At 43.1% G+C, this 16902-nt stretch overlaps 1 long non-coding RNA gene across 2 annotated transcripts; it reads left to right on the top strand.

Moving 5' to 3' along the window:
• The first annotated feature begins 786 nt into the window (after nt 1-786).
• LOC114608185 lies at nt 787-7441 on the top strand. Of its 2 annotated transcripts, XR_003709313.1 has the most exons (4): nt 787-872; nt 1510-1629; nt 2953-3154; nt 7177-7441. It is a non-coding gene; the product is annotated as an uncharacterized LOC114608185 (long non-coding RNA). The 2 variants fall into 2 exon arrangements; XR_003709314.1 differs by lacking the exon at nt 7177-7441 and having other exon boundaries at nt 2953-3827.
• Nucleotides 7442-16902: the final 9461 nt, after the last annotated feature.

Here is a 16902-nt window from a genome sequence, read left to right as displayed (position 1 = left end):
CTGAAAGATCAAGCTTTCTGTGCTGACTCACTTGGGTCAACATTTTTGCAAATGCCTAGATTTACCGCTTGAACCATAAGCCCTTTGTGAATAATTCCGTGCACTGATGTTTGATAGCCTAGGGCACAGATCATAATTTCTGAGCAGAGGTGTCAACGCAGAACACATTTCCCTTCTGCATACAGGATGACTTACTCCAAAGCCTGCTCTCTTCCAGGCGTTTTAAACTCAATGGGTAAATGCTAACATCGTGGTGCTCCGAAGGAAAACACAGGTTCAGCGGGGCACCCTCTGTTTCTTCCGGATAGGAAAGACACATTGCCTCCATTGCAGGAGGATTCCCGTGGGCGTGATACCTGCTACAGTTGGGAGTGATTTAGAGTCGACCTGATTTCAGATTCTTTTAGGATAAGCAGTGAAGTAGATAATTCAGGATTGACAAAAAAAAAAAAAAAAAAAGGAGTTAAGATTGACTGGTCTTTAAGTCTCTCCTCAAAAATAGCCTCACACAGTATTGATGTGTTCCAGCCTTGGCTTAGCCTCCTGTGTGATCGTTTGTTTTTTAGACAAACAAGCAGATTTGGACTTTTCACCCTGATGAGCAGATGTGGAGAGCTTAACCTTCAAAGAAAATGCCTGCTCAGGGAAATGACCCTATGACCTTTTAAGACCTTCGGACAGAAACGATTGGCTCCAGTTAACGACTATATCCTCCCCACTTCAAGGACTGTTGACACAAAGTTCAATTCCTCGTGCACCTTTACCAACTGTGTTTAAATGCTTTCCAGCACAGTCTTTGGAGCAAGCTCCTCACAGCCGTTTTTACACAGACGGAGAATGCTGCTCGGCGCAGCATTTATCGTCTGACAAAGGTACATACGGTTCTGGTGATATTTACTTAAATTTTTAGCTGCAAGCATTTCCCAAGTAAAAGTGAAGGGAGCATCAGCTACTGTGGCTCTTGGGACTTCACTGAGAAGTTCTTGTTAGAGCTGGAGCTTTTGAGGCAAGCCTTTGGAAAGTGCTGCCCCAGCGAGCATCTTCAGTTAGAATGTTACTAGTAGTGTGGACCAATGTGACCATAAAGATAAAAGAAAAAAGAGCCTGGGGGTAGGGGATGTTTAGAAGTCTACAAGGACAGCTCAGATCTTACCAAGATGGTACTATGTTCTTGGAAAAAGGTTGTATTTATCATCAAAGACTCAGCACACACAAGTGTCTGTCATTAACATTTGTGAAAACCAGCTAGGGTCGTATTGGTTCAAATCTTATAGAGCCTCTAATGCTAAACAGCCAAACGCCTAAGTTAGGTGGTTGAGGGTGGGGAGACATTATTGAGTTACAGAAGACTTATTTGGCTTGATTGAATATTCAAATCATATTCCTTATAGCTCACATAACTGAAAGGCCCAGAGATCAAGAGGAACTGAGTCTGACTTGGTGTACTGGGGTCGGGCTGTATCACAAAACACCTGATTTCTCTCCGTCTATCTTCCGTCCTCTTTACAGAGTCAGTTCATCCAAGTCTGTGTCTCTCATTGTCCCAAGTAACCTCAAGTGCCACCTGCTTCCTTATGAAGCCTTGAGGGACAGAGAGAAACTCTACAGATATTGCCTATAGAATGTCAGGTATGACCTCGTCCCGGGTTTTACTTAAAGGGACAGATGGGGGCAGCAGAAGGGAGAGGAGTGTGGAGAGGATAATGGAGTGGTGATTGTGAGGAAAGCTTAATGATATAATATATGGAAACACCACAGTGATGTGAAGCGGGGGTGGGGTAGAGGGACGGGGAGGGGGACAAGCATCTAGACCATGGTAAAACCAGAAGCCACAAGCTGTCATGGCCTCTGCACTGCATCCCTCCAGTCTAAATGTCAAAGGCTCATGTGAACAGCGCAGCTCCATCAAAGCCTTGACTCTCGGTGACACTTTTGAAGCTGTTCCAGGTTCTGGAAAGACATTTGCTAGCAGATGGGCAGAGGATGACAAAAGATCCCAGGAATACATGGCCTCCCGAATCTCCTCCAGTTACGGTGAACTGGAATAGTCCAGCTGGTGGAAACCAAAAGACAGGGGAGTGTGTGTCAGACAGCAGTTTGGATGTAGGGACACAGACAGGGAAGTCAAGTGACAGCTAGTCAACCAACAGCAGCATGCAGGGCCCTGCGGTAACAACTGCCTGCATAGCAGACCAGAACCTCACAATCCACAGACAGACAGCACATCACAGCCAACAGCTTTCCACCTCCAAGTAGATACTCATGATAGAAACATGCTCAGTAGCTTTTAGGAAAATGTTGTTAACAAGATGGGGTTTGTGTGCCTTCTTCTGGCCAGTTTGTCATCTTCTTTTGGAGGATGGATTACTAATTTTTCAGAACTCAAGATGTAAGAGCATTTTCCTAGAGAAGTGGTTGTTGGAAATACTAACACCACCACCACCACAACCACCCAAAAAACTTCTGCCTCAGACATTTCTTATTTTTCATGGCAATAGGGCTTTCAGTTTGGTGTATTCTCCCTTCTTGATCTCTAAAAGTTCTATCTTTAACACAGAAATAAAAACTTTAAAGTGTATGTGTGTGTGTGTGTGTGTGTGTGTGTGTGAGAGAGAGAGAGAGAGAGAGAGAGAGAGAGAGAGAGAGAGAGAGGGGTGTCACAGCCAACCAACAATTTTTTCTGAGTAGGGCACAGACTTTACAAAGACACCAAGCTATAGAAAGATGATCACTCTGGTTCCCTTTGCAGCCATGTCTAGAGGAGGGCAATATTATCTTTTAGGGTAAGACAAGTTTCCATAGAAAGGGGCAATCTTATGCACACTGCAAGATTTAATTAATATTCCAAGCCTCCAGGCACTACAGCCAGTGTTACCTCATTACAATATACATTACAGTCATATATTGTAATAATAACAAAGATTGTCCCATCTTTCCACCTGTCCCCTGAAGGAACAACTTTGCATTAAGTGGTTTACGATCTAGCGGGGGAAACACACACACAGTGGAGAGCCAATCATCGGAGACTGGGGAACAGCGTCGACAGCTGTTGACTGAATGAGTAAATGGGAGATGAAGGAAGATGAGTCTTAACTGGGCGTTACAAAATGGCCACATACAGATCCTGACCGAGACTTCCTGGAGCAGAGCGGTTGTAGGTATCAGGTGGGATTGGTTTTTGCATATGCCATCTGTGACTAACCACTTCCCCACACGCGTCCATTTTTGAATCTCTCCAAAAGGGGTTAACTCTATCATAGAGTGATTGTGGAATACTAGAAAGTATCTATATATACAATTGACTAATAAGAAATGTTACGTTATTAATAGTAAAAGTGTTTTGTTATTATCAATGTATCGTTACTCTGTTTAACTTTATGATTAAAATGTTGGAGCAGTGAACGATGAGATGTGGAAAGCAGTGTGTCACAGGGGATCCGGAAGTGGAAAAGGCTGGAAAGAGAGGCCAGTCCTCCCGAGTACAGTCTCGACGCTCATTTAAAGCAGCAGGTGGGCTGGAGAGAAAGCTTATTGGTTAAGAGCGCCTCCTTCTGGACCCTGTGGACACTACATGTATGTCAGACAGGTGTGAACAAAACGTCCATACACGAAAGGAAGAAAGGAAGAAAGAAAGAAAACAAATCTTTAAAAAGAAAATTAAAGCAGTATGTGCCGTTCCAGATTTTCGTTCCCAGATCAGATGTCATTTAAAGTCCTCATAACAAAGTTTATACCATGCTACTAATGGTATTTCAAACCATAGGCGTAATTATGGATACTATTTACATTTTGCTTATAAAATATACTACTTTTCACCATTTTAAAAATCTATTTCTATAATTTTCATGCACTTTTGAAGTCAAAACAATTTACAGCAAAAATCAATACAGAAAACTGGAAATTCTTTAATAAATTCTTACCATGAGTAAATGTTTATGAGGAACCTAGTTTTTGCCCTTAACGTCTGCCCTGAATGACCAGCAACTCACACAACACGGTGAGAATAACCAGCTATGTCTCTTTGGGAGCAGGAGCAGTAGAGTCCCGGGGCATGCTGGGTAGCCATGGAAACCAAGGGCAGGGTAGAGAACTGGTGCTGTTCCCAGGCTGAAGGAACTCAAGTCTTCGCCATCACTTCCCATATTACGCTCGATCAAAGAGATTTACTTTCAGTGTTGGGTAATTATTTGAACTGGGTTAAAATAAAAAGGCACTCATTTATTTAAGACGCGTTTTTAAAGCGTTACTTTACATTTCTTTCTTAGTTTATCATGCTGTTTTGCATATAAAGCGCAATAAATATTGGTTGATGCGATCCATTATGCAAAGAACAGCGTTCACTGCAGCTGCAAAGTAGCTCTGAGCGTGGACTGATGTTCCTACGTCTCGGGAGTTGCAAGCATACCGCAACAAAACCAAGGATCAATTATCAACAGCAGTCATTTTTTTTTTTTACTTAAATTTGTATATGGTTGATGGTATACCTTGTCTGTGAGTAAAATGGTGGAAAACCAACTGTTTTAAAAGTAAAATCATTATATCAAACTGGTGATTTAGAAGGTCGAAGTTCTGTCCTCGTCTGGGTCTAGAACCCACGGTTTGGTGAGATTTCTCAATGAGTGAGATTTCATACTGTCATTTGGTCTAATCTGTCAAAGGTGTTTCATGTGCTCTCAAAAGTTGAGTTTAACTAGTTAAAACATGAAAGAAATGTTAGCAGCTTTTAAGCCATTTCAACAATGGATTTGCTTGTACCCAGAGGAAAATATAAAATAAGGAAAAGGTAGTCCAACCCAATGCTGGTTAATTTTCAACAACTTGACACAAACTGGAAGAGGGAACTCAGCCAAAGAGCTGCCTCCATCAGATTGGCCCATGGGCAAGTCTGTCGAGTATTTTTTTAATTAATGATTGATGGTGGAGGGCCTGGCCTACTGTGAGTGTTGTCAACCCTAGACAAGTGTTGAAGTGGACATTTCTGCTTTCTTTGGAGACTTAGTTGTGTCATGTGATTTTTTTTTCTGGAAACTGTCTTATGAGAGGATGCTTTTTGCTGAAGCAGACACATGGGAGGATATTTTGCTGAGAAGAGATCCGTGGTGATTTTCTGGAAGTCACCTGGAAAAGGGGCATGTGATGTTTCTCTAGAACAGACGCTTGAGAGAACATGTTATGTTTGGAAAGGGTAAATAAATATAGCCCAAGGGACAGTGGATGATTCTGGGTGGTATTGATACGCCTTACCATTCTTTGTTGGTCATCGTTGGGCTTTGCTGATGCTGGTCTTCACTGATGACACTGGGTAGTATTGGTTCACCTTACCATTCTTCACTGGTCATCATTTGTCGTGACATCATAGAGAGAAACACACAGCAAAGAACTTCTATCCCTCAAGCTTCTTCCTGCTTCTCCAGACTCGGGCCAACTGGCAGAGCCTGCAGGTTTCTCCTGGATTGACCTGCCATTGATGATTCACGAATGGTGTTTGCAAGTAGATCCAGCTGCTGCTCCTAATTCGTGTGAACTAGATTACTGCTATCCTGACAGAGCAGACTGGATTTGCTCCAAAGAACTATTTCTAAACAGGTCCACATCCTCCTTTGCCTTATTAACCTTTCCTTTCCGCTACCTCTGGTGGGTGTTGGACTAGAAGGTGGGGTTAGATGATTTAAGGACCCTTATTAAAGTAGGTTTTGAAAAATATAAGCCTACAGAGTGGTGCTGGGTGGTAGGAAGCAGGTGAGCAAACCATGAAGGACCATCAGTGAGCAGCCTTCCTCAGTGGTTCTCCAGACCCCGCCCTCCAGGTTCCTGCCCTGAGCTCCTGCCCTCATGACCATGCCTCATGGAAGACTGTGAGAAGCAAAGTGATATAAACACTTTCCTCCTCATGCTATTTCCAATAATTGTACTACCACAGAAGCAGATTGGGACAGCACCCTTTCCATGCTAAGTGTTGGGATACTTGCTCCAAGACTTAGCCACAATTAACAATAAAAAGCTACCTTCTGTGTGCTTACTTCAGACCCTTTACGGAATATATTTTCTCTTTCCTTCATTTAGTTGTCCCATGATTCTTCTTACATAAACTATGACTCAGAAGGGTAAGTGGATCTACTCAAGGTCACATACAGTTTACTGAGCCAAGACCTGAACCCTGAGCTGTAAAGCCCCTGTCTGAGACTATGCCAGTTAGACTATCACTCACAGGATGCCTCCTAAGAGGTAAATAGTCCAACCACCAAATGCATCAGGCTATATGGAAAGGTCTTTCGGGTCACCTGAGTGAGGTAGATGGGTTGTATGTCTCTTATGAATGTTTATGTTGAGCAAAAAATAAAACATAATTCTCTGAGCAGAATACTAAACAATTATAGCAAGCCATTGATTTGTGTCTCAGGGGCTAGATGAATCTAATTCATTTTTATTTTTAATTCTCAAAGCTTTAATCCACAGAGTTGGGTACTATTATTGTTAATCTTAATTTGAGACCAAAAAAAGTAAGTACTTTTGCCTCAGGGGACATAACAGGTGTGTGGAAGATCTGAGAATCTAATGTGGGCAGGTGGGGACAATCCCCTGGGTTTCAGCTAGCATCACTTCTCATAGAACAGGGACCCTGATATCTCCACCTCTCATTGTGTAAAGCAGCAGCGGCGGGGGCCTTTGGAAATAATTTTCCTGCACAGTTTCTTGCAAACTATTTGCAAAGATAGAGGAGACAAACAAAAACGGGATTCAATAAGTAGTCACTATTTGTGGCGCTCTCTCCTTCTCTGTCTACAACACTCTGAACTCGTGTTTTCTTTGGGAAGAAACCAGTACGGTGAGAAACCATGGTAACTGTGTAAAGTGTCCCTTTAAAGACATGTAGGCTCTAAGACCTTCCAGTCAGACCATATCTAAATAGAACAGGAAGATCAGTGCGTGGAAAACCACACATTCAGATTGCTGGAAATTGGTGTTTAATTTGCTGTCCGTGGTACTTTATCAGGAGTAGGAAAAGGTGACATTTATAACAGCAAAATAAAGATAGTGTCATTCACACAGTGCTCAGGCTGCCTCCGGGGCCAGGTCTGCATGACTTAATCATCGGTTAATCCAATAATTTGGCCACCTGCATGCTCCATTTTCCTTCGCACTTTTCCTATAACCACATAACCCTTGGCTCCACAGAAACGAAACTCACGGAAGTCTGCTAATCCATGGCACAGCAGCTCCCTCACACAGAAAAAAAAGAAACTCTCAGTCTTCCAGTGCTGAAGAGAGAGTTAGGGAGAGAAGCCACTGAACTGGATGTCCCCTCTCTCCTGAATTAATCGTACCACACTGAATTGACTAACTAGACCACAACGAGAAGCCGGTCTAATCATCGAGAATTGGGCATATCCGTTGCCCTTCACACATCATTGGCTAAATTCACTTTGGAAAGCAACGCAGATCAGAGCAATTCAAATATTTACGTAGGATCTTCTCCCTGGGAGGGAAATAATGTCATATGGTTGAAATCATCCTTCAGTATGAAAAGGGCCTCGCAGGAGTTGAAGTTGGGACCCCCCCAGGAAACAAAAGGAGGCCTGAAAACAAAAATCCGAAGACAGAAGCAGAGCTGCTTTATGGTGTGCACGGTGCTAAGAATAAAAGTAGCCAACGTTTACTGAGGTACTAAGCATCAGGGTCCATGCAACACAGTGGGACAAATACTATATAATGATAATGGTAATAATGTCTGTGGTCAGGCTCTGGGGGTGGATGTCGGACTAGAACAAAGGAACACAGCCGCCTGCGGGGATCTACCCCAGGCCTTATGAGAAGGATTCTAGCTGCTTCACAGAGCCTTAGCTGAGATACTGGGAGGCACAGCTGGGCAAAGAGTCAGCCCGGCTGCTAGGAGGAAGGCACTGAGAGGCAGAGAGGAAGATGGTAGACACAGCCTGCTTCCTATGGGCAGACAGTCAAAGGATAGAGATTTTTAAATTTCGACTTAATTGTTTTTAAGAATGGAAGAGTGTATAGTGGTAACTGTTTAAAATGTTCTTAGATGTACAGAGATACTAAGTTTCTTCACCGTCTCCTGCTTTTTAACCTATTGTTTAACGATCTAAAGCCTCAATACGTATACATCTCTGTATTTAGTTTTAGTTAAATTCCCTTCTACTTACTGTATAAGAGTATTAGAGGCTCTCAGTTTTTGTATTACCATTGGTTACTGATAAAATAGACTCATTAAAAAAAAGACCATTGTCTTTCACCTGCTCAGATGAGGAGCAATATTTCATCCTTAACTGATTTGTGTGTACCCAAAGCCCCACCTGTTGAACCTCTATTCGTCCTCAAGATTCAATTCGGCATCATCTCCTCTAGGAAACCTTGCCTTACTTCCCCAGGTGGCTATACACTCTATCTGCTGCTTCTCAGGCACTGTGCATCTGTTCCATCGATGCTGGGATGAGTGGCATGTCTGTCTCCTCATTTGATCTTGTAAAATCCTACCTCTTTTGCCACCAGCACTTAGGACCTAGATATCTAGCACTCTCGGCAGGGTTCTGATAAATTCATTAACAATGTATTGACAATCATAATTATGTTGTATGGTACATAATTATAATTATTATAAAATAACATAATGTGAGCAAGAAACAAGCTGTCTAGCTAAATGAATGTTCTCTGGGATTTGGGTAGACGTATAGCCAAGCTTCCTAAAACTAAATCAGGTCTTGGATATCAAGACAATCCTGACTCAAGATTACATACATAATTAGCAAAAGGTTAGCAAATTTCTTGGACAATCTTTTGTGGGTTTTTTTTTTTAAATCAGGATGCTTAACCACATGCAGACACCACGATGCAGCCATTTCACATCTGGGTTTATACCCAAGCGAACTGGACACATATGTCTGCAAAAACATTTGCACATGAATATTCATAGCACTTCTATTCATAACGGTCAAAAAAAAAAACTGGAAGCAATCCAAGTGTCCACCGACAGACTGGTGAATGGACAAACTGTGGCACATTCACACAACAGAAAATGAATATTATCTAGTAGCTGAAAGGAAAAGACAATGACATGGACACTGACCATAGAAAAGCATGTCAGAATATAAATATGATGTTATTTCATTTAAGAGATGTTGGAAAAAAAGACAAGAAGAAAATCTTGGTGAAAGTGACTGTCTTATGTTGGGGAATTTGTCTAAACATGTAAGGGTAATAAAACTGTTCTGTACCTGAGTATGAATAATGAGACCATCGGTGCATATGTTTTTCAGAAGCCACTGAAGACCTATGAATTTTACTCTGTGTAAATTATTCCCCAGTACAGAGGAATTTTGAGGAGTACTGTTTTGAAAGAACCATTCACTTTGAGAAGCTCTTCTCTCAAGGTTTTCTCTGGGAGATGGAAAACCACAGGTACCAGCTCTGAGACGTCGCCTCAAAGGAAAGAATAGACAGCATTGCACCTAGCACAGTGACAGCTCAAAATATAAGGCCTTTTAAAAATGACAACCTGTCGGGGCTCCTGAGGAATCCGAGAGGCAGAGCGTTGCTTGAAAGCCTTCATTAAAATTTCACTTTTGCTTGCCTGTCATAATAGATCTTAAATCAATTCTCTGATTATGAATTGCCTATTATAATATTGCTTATTATTTTTAGCTTCCTTTTTTTTATGAGAGTGGAGAAAAATATTTTAACTCAAGCAGGCAATCATGGAAGTGTGATTGTAAGTAACGCTGAACAAAGGCATTTCATGGAGCAGGAGTGATTGGTAGGCTCTTTGATACCTATGCATTAAGAGCCAGGCAGCAGGCTCCCCGAGTTCCTCAATGAGAAAATGCTTCCATTTTTTTTTTCAATTTGCAAGAAAACCTTAATTGGCACCAGCAGTCAATAAACTTATCTAAAATCCGTATCTAATACCTGCTTACGCGACTCAAACATCTCTCCACTCTTTATTATTAGGCTGCCTCATTAGCATTGTAGATCCGGAAAATGCTTGATTTGTGTGTGACTGTGAATGTATGTACACACACACAGACATTCACCCAAACTCTCATCCTCCATCTGTTGAGTGCGCTTCGGAATCAGGCCTCGAACTTTCGCTTCTTAGTCCTCTGACCTTGAGTAGGTCACTTCATCGTCCATCTGGATCCACAATCGGAATATACCCCAGGGTTCTTACATGATTGTGCATTTCATATAGGTTGAAGCACGGAGTAAAATCTGAGGAAATGCTAGGTAAAAAAGCAACCTTTAGAGGCAGAAAAGACCTTAGCTTTTTATAATTTATAGGTGAAGATAGTGATGATGCTTAAAGGGAAATTGACACCCTAAAAAACACACGGATATTGGATCACAGAGCAGCTACCAAATCACAAACCCTCTAACGCTAAGGCCAGTGCTATCCCAGCATCCCTTGCTCTCCTCCTCTCTGCTATCCCAGCATCCCTTGCTCTTCTCCTCCATACTCAGCCTCTATTATGCTAGGTATCCATGAAGAAGATACTGTGATGAGCAGTATCAATTTCTGATTTCTCTTCTATAAAAGAAAGGGGCTAGAACCGCGTTGTTGTAGAGATTCTGACCAGCAATAACGTTCTGTTGGCAGATCTAAGCTCTGTACTGTTTAAAAGTGAAGAGTGGTACAGGATTCATTGTACCACCCTCATCCTTGTGTACAGCACCGCAAACAGCTGTCCAGTACTGCGCCCATCTCCTTCATCTCTCCCACTGACTCTTTACGTTTATGTAATAACATAATCTGATGTAATATGTTTATGAATTCATGAAGCATTTCAGACCTGGATACAGTGTGTTTCGTACCCCCAGCTTCTCTAATTCCTACCACACCCTCCTAACTTCATCATGCCCTCTCCCTGATGGAGTCCAGTTTGTGCTGCCCATGTACTCATGGGTATGAGGTCATCCACTGGGACATCCTACGTCTTCACCCCCCATTGGATCGATGTGAGCAAATGCAATGAACACACAGAGGAAGAAAAAGTGGGGAGCCATCCCAGCAGCAGACAGCAATGTGTCCTTCATAGCTCATGACTACCCAACATTTACTATCTAAATGAAAAAGCAACTCCTAGTTCTACAAGACTAAATAACATACTTAGTAGAAATAACCTATGGATAAAAGCCAAAGAATAATTTCAACTCTGTACCCGAAATGATGGTTATATCCTTTCGGGACGATTAGAAGGCACTGGTTGGTGGTAATAAATTCTGTAAACATAACTTTTATAACAACTATGGGAAACATTAAGCACATGTGTGCCCTAGGTTTGAAGATTAGACACAAGATAGGCAGCTAGTAAGAGGTGAGAGAAGAGGCTCATCATAGTCTCTGGTGACTTTAAGAAAATGTGGTACAGGACCAAAAACCTAGAGCTTCCAAAATGACACGGTAGCAGGCTGTTGCTTCCCTATTAACTCTCCCTTGCACCATTCAGTGCAAGTGTAGAGGCACACGGGCATAATGAAGAACAGTTTGAACAGTTCCTCACAGCTTAAGTCCAACCAAAGACTCTGGGAAGTCCCTCACTGTACCCAAAAAGGGACTGTAAAGGCGTCTCCTCACTTCATGAGCAGAGGAAAGGGCTAAGAATACTCAGCTTAAAGGAGGGCTCACCCTGAAGCTAACGGAAAGCTTCAAGCACGGAGTGAAGACAAGAGGTAGCCCTCTGTGACACAGTAAACATGCTCTTGTCCTGAGAGAGGACCAGATTAAGTCTGCTCACTCAGCGCCAGTCTTTCATTCATTCAAGTGTTTTGATGTGGTGAAGAAGATTGTAAAAGCCAGACGTTATGGAAGAAACAGTGTCTTCTCCACTTGACGGGAATTCACAACAGCTGTGGTTGCCGGGCACCGGACCTGCAGAAAATCAAGCCAGGCAACATTGTAGCATGGAAGGAAGAGGGGCTCACGTGTCTCCACCCCTAACCGAGAAGCTAGGGGCAGTTGATCGCTCTGCAGGACGGAATGTCAGTTTTCTTTAAGGGTATGGCCCCCAGCGAGTCAACAACTGCACCCAGGAGTATACTGGCAGCCCAGATTACACTCAGTAGATTTTTTAAAAGTCAAGATGCACCTTTGTGCTTGTTATTTCTGCCATAATTCTCCTTTAGCCTCATGTAAGACACTTGGGCAAAGAGCTATCTTAAATTTAACACCTGGTTTAAAACTGAAAGATCATAAACATTCCGTTTCTTTTCCTGACCTTCTGCAGAGGTGACATGACGAATAACTTGCTTTCAAAAAAGGCATCGGGTGCTTATATTGGCCCCAAAATAAGATAAATGCTGTGTAACAACTTGTCATGTCGTGAAAGACCTCGATTTTGCTCCCTCTGTTGGCAACTTGGTGAAGAACCAGTTGAACTAGCAGGTACGATGCTTAACTTCAGACACATCAGTCCTGTGTGTGCACACATACCCTGTACTCATTTTAACTCACGAGAGGCAAAATGTGGGAAGTCGTATTGCATTTCAAAACAGAGTCTGAACAGCGTTTCCCTATTATGCATCACAGAAAGTGGCCTGAAAACCCCATATCAAATGATTTCATCTTTTCTAGCGTGATGTTTTATTATTTAGTAATGATTTCATTTTGTAATAAACCCTTAGGCTGCAGTGATCTTTTTAAAGTGCTTATTAATAAAATATGAAGTATTGAATTTCTATTTCTCAAAAACGTTTAAGATTTATCATCCTCCACGAGAGCTGTGGTGATATCATTGACCACATGAAAGCCTGCTCCGCTCCCTGAAGCACCTGCTGCAGAAGTTCATCCTTTTAAGAAGTTGTAGCCGAAGCTGGGGATTGCGCATGTGCAGCTGCAGAGGGTATAACGAGTCATGTTGGATGGTGGAAACTTGTGGCCGAAGCTCAGGACTGCGCATGCGCAGCTGCGAACAGAGGTTATAACGCGTCATGCTGGAAGGTGGAAACTTTTACTTCCATCACCCGGCTGTCCTTCTGAGTGTGTTTCTTATACTTTTTATGTCAGAGCCTTCATGCACAGCCTCAAAGTGAAGTGAAGGCTGTAAAGACCTTGGGCAAAGTGTCACATGTAAATGTCAGTCTTACTCCATTGTCCTCAGTGAAGTTTCCAACAGAAACATCGGTTAACTTCAACCTTGGTTTTAATGTTCCCTGGTAGTAGGACTTAGCTCCTGGCTCCCACTGTGGACTAAACTCGTGGCTCTTTTTTTTTTTTTTTTTTTTTTGGTTTTTCGAGACAGGGTTTCTCTGTATAGCCCGGGCTGTCCTGGAACTCACTCTGTAGACCAGGCTGGCCTCGAACTCAGAAATCCGCCTGCCTCTGCCTCCCGAGTGCTGGGATTAAAGGCGTGCGCCACCACCGCCCGGCCTCGTGGCTCTTTAAATTCCTCCAGACATTAAACATTAGATTGGGATCACTGAAACATCCTACCTTTTACACTGAGTAACTACCAGGTTCTCAGCCTCTCTGGTAGGAGACAGCCATTGTTGGGCTACCCAGGTTGAGCTATGTAAGCCGATTTAATGAATCCCCATTTGATATAAATGGATTCTATCTGTTCTATTTCCTTTGAGAACCCTAATAGTTAAAACAATGAGATTTCTATTGCTGGGAATGTCTGAAGATTACCAGTGAGCCAGGTATAGTAGTACATGCCTGTAATCTCGACACGTCGAAGGTAAACACAGAAAGATCAGGGCTACATAGAAAGTCTGAGACCAGCTTGGACTATATAAGATCTTTGAAGAAACAGTAAACAAAAACAAAACCACCTTGCCAGGGAAGAAGCTGCCTGAGTTGACGGAGAATCCACAATGCTATATATTTTCTTCAAATTCTGTGACTCATATGTTTAACAATTATCACCCACTTGATTGCCCTTGGATTGTTCTCTCCAGAAGAAGACAAATTGCTATGTCATGGGCGTGGCACTCTCAGGTTCTTGACCCCCAGACACCAGAAGGAATAGTAAATGTTTGGCTACTGTTGCTGCTGCTGCTGCTCTTGCTGCTGCTGTTGTTGTTGCTGCTGCTGTTGTTGCTGCTGTTGTTACTGTTGCTGCTGCTGTTGTTACTGTTGCTGCTGCTGCTGTTGTTGCTGCTGCTGTTGTTGTTGTTGCTGCTGCTGCTGCTGCTGTTGTTGCTGCTGCTGTTGGTGCTGTTGGTGCTGCTGCTGCTGCTGTTGTTGCTGCTGTTGGTGCTGTTGGTGCTGCTGCTGCTGCTGTTGTTGCTGCTGTTGGTGCTGTTGGTGCTGCTGCTGCTGTTGTTGGTGCTGCTGCTGCTGTTGTTGCTGCTGCTGCTATTGTTGCTGCTGCTGCTATTGTTGCTGCTGTTGTTGTTGCTGCTGCTGTTGCTGCTGCCCTCTGGTCTCAGTCTTCTATGTTTGATCAGCCGCACACCACCATGCCCAGCTTACAGTGGCACAAGCATTTGTGAAACTTGTGTGGTGGGGCTCCCCTACAACTGTCCCATCATGGCATGAAGGAAGAGGAAAGAAAACATCACCCAGGAGGGAGTTTACATTTGTTTCTTAGGGCAAACCTTAACTTGTACCAACTCATACTTAGTCTTACGAGGTTTTCCTTCCATGGAAACATGTTCTATCACCCAAAATAAAATAGCTTCCAGGAATCTCAAGGATAGGGTCCCATTTCAGATTTTCCTGTTAACTCCCATACCTAACATCAAGGTTAAGTTCTCAGATGCCTCTCTAGAAACAAGGCTAGCTATCTGAAGATACTGCCATTCACAATTAATCAGAATGGAGTCCCTGATCTTTAGCATGGTTTTAAAATAAAATGTAAGTTCCATTCTGTGAGCTTTCACTATACTTTCCCCATGGAGTGAAATTTTATTATGAGTAGGATTTAGCACACAAAACCAATGCAGAACAAATCCATAAAACCCAAGAATCCTCAATATAACGTGAGCTCCAATCCACACGTATGTCCAGCAGCTACTGATCACAAGACAGGACAGGTAAAACTCATGTTCCATCCCTCAGTACTGCACTTTTATCATCACTGTGCTGTTTCTTTGCATGAAAGACAGAGGGCCTCTATTCTGTGCTCTTGGGAGCTTGTCTGAATCAGCACCCGCAGAGAACGCCGTGAGCTTGCCACAACTTCCTGTGAACGTGTTAAAGTCAAACATGAACATTTTCAGCCAAATTGTAATTTGTTTTCCCAGACTGTTTCATCCTTTCGAGTTCTAAGGACAGGGCGTTAATAGTAACTTCTAAAGCAAACACTGCGGGTACTTCACTGGGAGGGCAAAGGGTTCTCATTCCGATCTTTGTGGTTTTCGTGTTTAAATCATAAGCTTTAAACAGTACTCGACCAACATTACTCCTCAATCACCATTACAAGAGGAAGTTCCCCTAAGGACTGAGGACCAGAGGGACTGACTGGGGATCCCCTGACAATTCAGCCAACTTTGCCCCATTATCGGTTGCCATTCTGTGTGACTCTGTGTTGTCATTTTCGGGGAGCGGAGATCTCCCAGATACCTCAGGCTAGCACTCAATTCAAACTCTCCTACCTCTACGCACCAAGTACTCCGATTGCAGCCGCACACCACCATACTCGGCTTACAGTGGGACAGACATTTGTAAAACTATCATTTGTGCGGCCGGGGCTCCCCTACAACTGTACCATCGTTGTGGCATGAAGGTAGAGGAAAGAAAATGTCACCCTAGGAGGAAGAAGATTGGCACTGAAGAAGTCCCTGCCAGGCAAGAAAAGGAATGGAAAGTCTTCTTTCAGTTCTGACACGGGAGAGGGCAGTTGAAGGTATGACTCACTAGTCCTCTCAGAAGGGGACCCTAGGAGAAGGAAGGACAGAAGCATCCAGAAGCAGGAGCCCAGGGATGACTAAATGTTGCCTGTTCAACAGCTGAGGACCCTGAAGGGTTATAAGAGAACCATAGTGAGGGTCCCACTCTAGGTAACATGGAAAGAAATATGTCTCATCCAGACAATGTCCTGGTTTTGCAAGACCTGGACAAGGAAGGGAAAGGCCTGAGTTCCTGTGTTCAGGAGAAAGGAACTCAGAGGCAAGATATTTTCACGCAGGAGTGCCTGCAGAGAGGACCGCAGTAAGATGGCATGGAAACTGTATTCAAAGGTCTCACGGCCAAGGGAATAGCCTGAACTCAGGGTTGGGTGTCTGACATATGGCCTGGTAAGACCATCTCCAACATCAGCTTAGCCACCGTACAGTGAGCACCAGTGAGGACCTAAATCTCCGTCTGCCTCACCTCTGCTGACACGAGATCACACGTGCCCCATATCCCACAGGTGATCCATGCGGATGTCACCTTAGAAGAAAGGCAGAGTGGAAAACCAGAAGACTGAACACTTACACCAAGGAACCTGTCACCTGATAAACTATTTAGATCCCAAAGTATCCAGGAAAGCAAGAAAGAGCAAGTTCAAATTTACTTTATAACTATTTTCCATATCTTGCTCCCCATTCAGTAATATGGTCAGTAAAAAAAAAAAGGTGACGTCAATTTTGAGAAACAAACAAACAAAAATTTCCATTTGGGGGGATTAGCAAGATGGCTCTGTGGAGAACATGTTTGCTTAGCAAACATAAGTACCTCAGCTCAATCCCTGAACCACGGAGAGCAGGAGGGAAAGGATCAACTCCGCACAGTACTCCTCCAACCCCCTGTGGCACACGTGTGTGTGCACACACACACACACACACATATACACATGCACACATACATATATATATACATCCATGCACACACAGACATACACAACACACGCTCACACGCACATGTACACACATACACTCACACACATACACATGCACACACAAACACATATAGACATGCACACATTCATACACACATATACACATACATACACACGCACACACAAA

Source organism: Grammomys surdaster, unplaced genomic scaffold, assembly GCF_004785775.1.
Source record: "Grammomys surdaster isolate TR1022 unplaced genomic scaffold, NIH_TR_1.0 125877, whole genome shotgun sequence".
Lineage (NCBI taxonomy): Eukaryota > Metazoa > Chordata > Mammalia > Rodentia > Muridae > Grammomys > Grammomys surdaster.
This window is presented reverse-complemented; position numbering and strand designations above follow the sequence as displayed.